We start from the raw sequence: 6,582 nt of genomic DNA, 5'->3' as shown, positions 1-6,582 counted from the left end.
GAAACTCCCTAAAATCTGTACTATAAGAATTTGGGGAAGGAGACATGATGGATATTGCCTTTGACTTTGGCTTCTTCCCAGACTCTTCTCCTTTAAGCAAACTTGAATGGGGTTAGCTTAGCATTGTCACCTCTTTTCAAGCAGGAAGCCAGAAGAACCCTAAGCTACTACAAAGCCCAGAGAGACTGTAGAGATCTGGGCACATATCTTTGAAAGAGGAACTAAATACCTGAATGACACTAGGGAGAAAGAGAATGAAAATGGTGTAATTTGGAAACAAAGCTGTAATGAAGGATTGAACTATTGGGCTTTCTCTGGTCAATTTTTTATATTAAAGGGCATCATTATAACCATCCTGGGACCATTTTTTCTCCATGTGGTGGACAGTGGTAGTATTCCTGTCTTCATATTTCCTATCTTTTTGACCAATTAAAAACCCCATCAGGGGTCTGTCACCATGTTTTGGAGTAGTAAGCCCCAAGGAGACCCCATGCTGGAGCTGCAGGCATGTTGGTGGCAGGCAGCAATGTCTGCAGCCCACATGACTTCTTCCCCCATCTAGTGTGTGCACACACTTTAAAAGGCCCAGAGAGGAGCCATAGTATCATTTGGCCACCTGGGGATTTTGCCAAAGAGAGAAAGTGTTGGGAAATATTTCTGGAAAGAATACTGAAGGGGATAGGCTAAGCTAAATTTTGTTTTTATATGATTGTCAACTCACTAACCAAGATCGATGCTTTTGCCAACATTTTTCCTCCTGGTGGAGAAACTGTGCTGCTACATACATATTCACAAGTCCAGAAATTGTTAATTGGCGAAAGAATTCTATGTGAACAACATAAAACTAATTACCAGTTTTTGAAAACTGAACACTCAAGGTTACAGGAGGAGTATAGGAAGTCACAAAATGAACTCAAGGAACTCTTAAATGAAAAACAATCTCTTCAGGAAAAATTTCAATTGCTTCTTGGTGAAGTAAGAAGTGAATTACTAAAGGAAAACACCCTTAGTAAACTGCACAAAGCTGTAAAAGAAATCACTGCATTGACCAGTAAAGTTGAAGAATTTAAACATTCAAACAAATTAAAAATAACAGATGTTAAACTGGATGCAACAAGAGCTAAGGGTGAAATAGAAAGGAACAAAATTCAAAGTCAAGTGGATGAACTGCAATCAGACAATGAAATCCTCAAATCAACTATTGAATGCCACAAAATGCTTTTTATTAGAAAAGGATTGTAAATTAGCATGGAAAGTACAAGCAGCCAATGATGATTTGCTCAGGCATTTGAGATTAAGTGACTTGCCTAGGGTCACAAAGCTAGGAAGTGTTAAATTTCTGAGGTCAGATTTGAACTCAGATCCTCCTGACTTTAGGGCTGGTGCTCCATCCACTGCACCACCTAGTTGCCCTTGAAAATGCTGATATTAAAATTCAAATTAGTGATTTACAGATCCAAGTTACCACTCTCATACAGAAACTGAATTCATGGATTCTAAGTGGTTGCTGAAGGAAACAGTGGAGAGGCTGAAAAAAGAATATCAGAGTACCCGATGTCATGCAGAAAATTCTCAGGTAGAGGCTAAAAATTCATTGGAAGGGAAGCAGATAGAATGGTTGGAAAAGATGCATAATCTCCAAGAATGCATCAAAGAAAAAGAAGAGAAATATAGCCAGGCCAAAGAGAAACTGCAGAGAGGTGCACTTGCTCGGAAAAAGAGAAAATTCCTTTATAAAAACAAATGAAAGAAACTACAAGAAAAAGTAGAACTTCTGGAAACAAAAGAATGAAGAATTAGAAATAGAAAATCATGTTTTAAATAGATGAAATGTGCCATATGAAGAATATATTAAACTCCAAAAACAATTGAAGGATATACAGAGAAGACATAATGAATTTTGAACTTTAATCTTGATTCCCAGCATGGCCCCCAGCAACATCATTCAATTCTGTTAATTTCTTCTGGCTAAGAAACATTTTTCCAACTCATCTTCTGGAAGAGAAACATCAAAGATAACTGTCTGTTTTGGAAAATTTTGGAAGAACTGGAAACCACTCAGAGGAAGCAGCTGGAAGAGCTTGGGCCTCCTGGAGAATGAGGCTGCAGCACTAGTCTGCATAATCAATGACTTAATAAAGATGGAAACTGACACATGTGTGGAATTTTAGAGGCTTGATTCTCTCTTGCCAAAAGAACATTTTGCCTATACTTGGAAAAAGTACCGACTATGTGCTATATTGCTTAAGTATACACTAAAAACAAGATGCTTTATTAAAATAATTGTTTTCAGAAATTTGTTAGAATATTACTTGTAACTCTTTAAGAAGTATAAACACATTTTAAAAGGAACTGTGATATGGGAATCAAAGTTTAAAATTATTTTCTTAATTTTACTCTTGATTGAATGAGCTCTGGCATTCTAACTGAAACCTGATTCCCTATTGCATTCTGTCTTGGAGACCGTCATTATATCCTGATTTTGATTACAACTAAACATTTTTTTTCTTAAAAGGCACTTCTATTATGTTCATTATGAATGTCTGCTTTTATCAAAAGCACATATTTTACAAGCTTAATAAATATTTTTGTCACAAAAAAAAACTTCATCAGATTATTGGGCATACTTCTTCCCATAGGTGTACTCCAGAAAAGATGACTCTATCTCTGCTTCCCACTACTACTTGATGCAAAGTTACTTTTCTGTTTGAAATGATGGTTAAGATTTTTTTTCTGTTGTTTTAGAACTCATTTCTCTTCACATTAAAGGCTTTACTGGAAAATAAAAACAACAACAACAAAGAAAAAGAACTATGTTTTTTTTTTGGGGGGGGGTAATTCATGAGAAGAGGTGTATTGTTTTACATTTTTTCATCTCTCTGATTTCTAGCTTAATGGAAATGGGTGAAATTCCAATATTTGATTCTTCATTCAATATATTCATGTACGCCAGTAGTGACATATATATTTAGCATTTCAGTAGCATTGCAGCAGCAACAACAATAACACAAAATACATTCTTAATATTCTAACTCCCAAGGGTCTGTGAACTAGATTTTGAGAACCATTTTTTGAACTAACCATTATCTGAACAAGAATCATTTCTATATATTTTTCTGACCTTTGTCCATCCAACCTCCAATGAAATATCTGTAATGAAGGGAAACCCAATAACTCCTGAGACTTTCTTAAAATTCAGTGCTTGGTCAGTTATAATTATTTTGAAAGGGTTTTGTTCCTCTCCCCTCTTATTTTAAGTCAAAATCTGGCTCTCTACAATTTCCATCCTAGTTTTCCTGACTCTACAATTCTTTAATATTTGGATCCCCCCCCCAAAAAAAAGGCTTTTTTAAATAAGTCCAAGTTTACTGATTTCCTTCAGTTAATCCTCTTGGGGCATAATTTCATGATCTTGGTTTCCCTTCTCAGGATGTATACAGTTTGACAATTACTTCCTAAAATTTCATTTCAAAATTTGAATACAGTATTACACAAATTATCTGATAAAGGAAGATGGAAGCAGTCCTATACATTTACTAATTATAGGCACTGTGCTTTTATTAATGAAACCTGAAAATGACTTTAGTTTCTTGAGTGTTATCTGCATTTGAGTCTATAGACTACAGAATGAACAAACAAACAAAGTAAGTAAGTGAAATGTGGGAAGATATTTGTTATTTTTTTCCAGTTTGTATTTGGGTGGTAATCTCTAGCATCTTCAGTGTTAGCATATACACTGGACACTATTATTTCCTCAGTTGGATTCCTCAGTTGGCAAATGTGTCATCAGCATATCAGAAAACTGATGTCTCTGTAATACTATATTCTTGATCCTTTGAGATAGTTTGAATTCCTAGAATATTTCCAGGTAGTACCTCCCCATAATGGGAAAATTCAGTTGTATGCTTAGGAAGTAATCAAAGATGGAGATGTAACTTTGCAATAGTTTCCTTTATATCCTGTGCACTTTCCATAACGTGGACTCTTTCAGAGAAATATTTGTCATTTTAAATGAGGAGACTGACTGCACTGCTGGTACTGAACCTTTAAAATGCTTTTGGCAATGTTATAAAATGGATAATACTAGTGAAGCAGTCAGCAATAGCACAATAGAAAACCTGTATGCTTTGGTCAAGTGTAAGGTCTGTAATAGACTAGGCAGTAAAATGTGCCCTCCAAAGGAAAGCATTCAAATCAAAGCCTCTCCACCTAACAATTCTCTTCCATGCCTGAGGAACTCTCTTTAAAGTCAAAGAGAATTCAGTACAAGACAGTAGAGATAAAGATCATGTAGACAATAGGAAAACAGCAACATGTTGATAACAGTGTTCACTAAGAAGATACAATATCAAAAAAATCAAACTTGACTAAGGGCAAACTCTTGTCTATTGTAGGGTCATGTTTCACAATTAGACACAGACAGGGCAACATTTTTTATTCCAAATTCCAAGGCACTTGTGTGGATTCTGATGGTAAACTATGGGTGATTGCTTTCAGGCAATTGATAATCACTTATTAAAATACCTACTTTTATATTAGGTCCTTGAGATATGGAGTAGAAAATGAAAAGATAATTGCTCTCCAGAAACTTGTTGTAATTGAGGCAGAGAACATTTGCATAAATGCCTATGTAAAGAGTAAAAAAAAAAAAAAAAAAAAAAAAAAAAAAAAAAAAAAAAAAAAAAAAAAACACTCCAAGGAAGTTCTAGCTTAAAATGGCACAAGACTGAAAGCACAGAGTTGGTAGGGAACCCCATCCAAAACTTTGGCTTAATTTGGAATTTATAGCCTTTTATGTGTGTCATCCATCAGTAAAATTTTGGTAATATATAATCACTTTGTATCCTCTGCATCTGAGACCAGTATTTCCCTTTCCTCATTCATGAAGTAACATAGGATTTAAAATTAGAGTGGAAGTGAGAAACTATCTAATCTACCTCATACTATGGGTTAGGAAATTGAGATCCATAGAAATCCACTAACTACCTCAAGGTTATACTGGTAGCAAATATCAGAACCAAAATTCAAAATCTAGATCCTCTGTCAATAGATGTTATCATGAACTAGCAAAGCAGTATTTTTAAAAATGATGTCTTAGGGGGCCAAGATGGCAGAGAAGGCACATGTGACTTTCTAAGCTCCTCTCATTCCCCTCACAACCAACTATTTAATTCAGCCTCAAAAATGGCTCTTCACTGCTTGAACTACATGTAACGATGAGGCAAAGGAAACCTATCATGTCTGAGGGAACTTAGAGAAGGGAAGGAACATTGTGTGAATCCTATTCTCATCAGAGTTGCCTCAAAGAGGAAATAATTGGCATATTTGTTTTACAGAGAATCTTCTCTCACTTCATTAAAAAATGGGAGAGGAAAAGGGAAAAGGAAAAAGAGTAATAAGGGAAGGGGAAGGAATTCAAAGAGAGGAGGGAGGGATCATAAACAGGGAGAGCTGCGTGACACAAGTGGAATCAATAAGTTTAATACTAGGGAAGGAGGGAAGGAGGGCAAGAAAAAGAAAAGCATAATCTGGGGGTATTAGGATGGCAGGAAATACAGTTTTTAACCATAAATGTGAATGAGATGAACTCTCCCATAAAGAGGAGGCAGATAGCAGACTGGATTAAAAGTCAGAACCCTACAATATATTGTTTACAGGAAACACATTTAAAACAGAGAGATACATATAGAGTAAAGGTAAAAGGCTGGAGCAGAATCTATTATGCTTCAGGTGAAGTCAAAAAAGCAGTAGTAACCATCCTGATCTCAGATCAAGCAAAAGGAAAAATCGATCTAATTAAAAAGACATAAGGAAGAAAACTATATCTTGCTAAGGGGTACTATAGACAATGAAGCAATATCAGTATTAAACATATATGCACCAAGTGGTATAGCATCTAACTTCCTAAAGGAGAAGTTAAAGAGAGTTGCAAGAAGAAATAGCAAAACTATAATAGTGGGAGACCTCAATCTTGCACTCTCAGATTTGGATAAATCAAATCACAAACAAATAAGAAAGAAATTAAAGAAGTAAATAGAATATTAGAAAAATTAGGTATGATAGATCTCTGGACAAAACTGAATGGTGACAGAAAGGAGTATACTTTCTTCTCAGCAGTTCATGGAACCTACACAAAAAGTGACCATATATTAGGACATAAAGACCTCAAAATTAAATGCAGGAAGGCAGAAATAGTAAATGCTTTCTTTTCAGATCACAATACAACAAAAACAACATTCAACAACAAGTTAGGTGTAAATAGACCAAAAAGTAACTGGAAACTAAATAATCTCATCTTAAAGAATGATTGGGTGAAGCAGCAAATTATAATCACAATTAATAATTTCACTCAAGATAATGACAACAGTGAGACATCATACCAAAATTTATGGGATGCAGCCAAAGAGGCAATAAGGGGAAATATTCTATATACCCTTAGAAGCTTACTTGAATAAAATAGAGAAAGAGAAGATCAATGAATGGGACCAGCAACTTAAAAAGCTAGAAAAAGACCAAATTAAAAAACACCAATCAATTACTAAAGTTGAGATTCTAAAATTAAAAGAAGAAATTAATAATATA

The 6,582-nt window shown here is 35.0% G+C and overlaps 1 pseudogene; it reads left to right on the top strand.

The window, feature by feature from the left end:
* The first annotated feature begins 705 nt into the window (after nucleotides 1-705).
* On the top strand, nucleotides 706-2,156 carry LOC116420624 (annotated as a pseudogene).
* The last annotated feature ends 4,426 nt before the right edge of the window (nucleotides 2,157-6,582 follow it).

This window comes from Sarcophilus harrisii, chromosome 1, assembly GCF_902635505.1.
Source record: "Sarcophilus harrisii chromosome 1, mSarHar1.11, whole genome shotgun sequence".
NCBI lineage: Eukaryota > Metazoa > Chordata > Mammalia > Dasyuromorphia > Dasyuridae > Sarcophilus > Sarcophilus harrisii.
Note: the sequence above shows the minus strand (reverse complement) of the source record. Positions and strands in the feature narration are given on the sequence as shown.